The following is a 1,914-nucleotide window of genomic DNA, read 5'->3' as shown; positions in this document are numbered from 1 at the left end:
AACGCAGTCCCCCACTACCACAAATTATGCAGTCGAGTTTCCCACATTTGGGGAAATCGCAGGGGTCAGCACATCCGGAGTGCAATGGATAAGCCTCGCCCTGGGAAAACCACCTTCGTGATCATGGTATCTCCCCTGCCAGGTAAGTATGAGTTGTTCGCTCCGCCTCGACCCACACGCTCGCGCTCGCAGCACTTCTTACACACGGTCACTTACCCCCCCCCCCCACGGGGCCTCTGCACCCGCGTTCCCTGCGCGTCCCCCCCAGCCTCAACCTCTACCGTCGGCAAACAACTGCAGGCGCCTTTGCCTAGCCCCCACGCGGGACCGCCAGGGCCCGGCAGCCTCCGCGCGAGCGCTCATCTACATACACCACGCCCCTGTCGCGCGAGTGGGCGGGGGAACTTCGCGCTCTTGGGGGAGGAAAGTAGAACCAGGAGAAGTTGCCTGTGATTCTTCCAGTTAAAATGAACATTCGTTTGTAGTATTTTATTTTATTTTATTTTATTTTTTTATTTTTTTTATTTTATTTTATTTTATTTTATTTTATTTTATTTTATATTTTATTATTTTTAATTATGAAGTTGGGTTCATGAGCAGATGGCCAAGAAAGAATTCTTGAGACATTCTGGTGCAAAAAAATGATAGTACGTGTAGCACCAGGACAGGACCCGGTGGGCAGGCAGAAACAGCTGCACTGGGATTGTGAAAGTGACTGATGATCTACTTTTAAATTTGTGGAGGGAGGGGGGCTAGAGATAAACTAACATTCCAAGGAATTTTGAAGCAAGGCTTTCAGGATCCTGAGGGGCTAGCTGCTGTTATGATAAGGTGACTTTTAGTTTTTAACGAAATGTAAACATTAAGGCACTATGGCAGCTGTAAGTTCCTTGAGGCAAGTCAGTCACTCTCTGCCTGTTTCAGCTGTCTATCGGTGGGCTGCAAGCTGCAAGGAGATCTAATTTAAGCTACGTTTCATTTGCCTTTGTTTCCCTCATCAATCTGTACACCCAGGTAGGGCTAGAACTCTCCACCGGAGCCCCCTGCTCTACCGACCGAGCCAGCCAGGCACCGCACATCAGTTGGTAGTTTAAAGTTGGATTGAGGAGTTTGATTTCATCACCGGTTTTTCCTAACCTTTTCCCCACTGAGACATCACAGTCTTTTCAAAGGCAAGGGAAAATGTCCAAAAATATATGTAGTATGCTACTGTTTGTGTAGGAAAAATGTGAAAACAAGAAAATTATACAGTCTTGCCAAAAGAAACAGAAGACTAGGGGCACCTGGGTGGCTCAGTCACTTGAGCATCTGACTCTTGACTTCGGGTCAGGTCAGGATCCCAGGGTCGGGACCCCAGGGTCATGGGATCAAGCCCCACGTCCGGCTGGGCACTGAGCGTGGAACTCTCTCTCTCTCTCTCTCTCTCTCTCTCAGGGCGCCTGGGTGGCTCAGTGGGCCAAGGGGCCGACTTCGGCTCAGGTCATGATCTCGTGGTTCGTGATTCTGTGTCTCCCTCTCTCTCTCTGCCCCTCCCCTGCTCTCTCTCTGTCTCTTTCTGTTTTGAAAATAAACAACAACAACAAAAAAGATTCTCTCTCTCCCCCTCTGTCCCTCTGCCCCTCTCCCCGTCTTGCGCTCTCTGAAGAAATAAATGATGAAACCACCTGGGCTGGGGGTGGGGGGCAGTGGAAGGAGAGCGTGATGCTTTTCTGAGTGCGCCTTTCTCTGTAATTTTGACTTTTGTAATTCTATTTTAATGTTTTACATATATTTTTAAATCATAGGGGGGAAATCCCTAACATTGAATCTAAGCATAAGTGAACCTAGTGGTCTCAAGAGGAATAGCGTAGCCACGCTGGAATAGAAAAAGATAACCAACTGAAATGACTTTTGGGCGCAGTCCATCGACTATAA

General features: G+C 48.3%; 1 pseudogene; it reads right to left on the bottom strand.

Moving 5' to 3' along the window:
• Positions 1-2: 2 nt before the first annotated feature.
• LOC115303276 lies at positions 3-150 on the bottom strand (annotated as a pseudogene).
• Between the last annotated feature and the right edge of the window lie 1,764 nt (positions 151-1,914).

The sequence above is a fragment of the Suricata suricatta genome, chromosome 9 (assembly GCF_006229205.1).
Source record: "Suricata suricatta isolate VVHF042 chromosome 9, meerkat_22Aug2017_6uvM2_HiC, whole genome shotgun sequence".
NCBI classification, from domain to species: domain Eukaryota; kingdom Metazoa; phylum Chordata; class Mammalia; order Carnivora; family Herpestidae; genus Suricata; species Suricata suricatta.
Note: the sequence above shows the minus strand (reverse complement) of the source record. Positions and strands in the feature narration are given on the sequence as shown.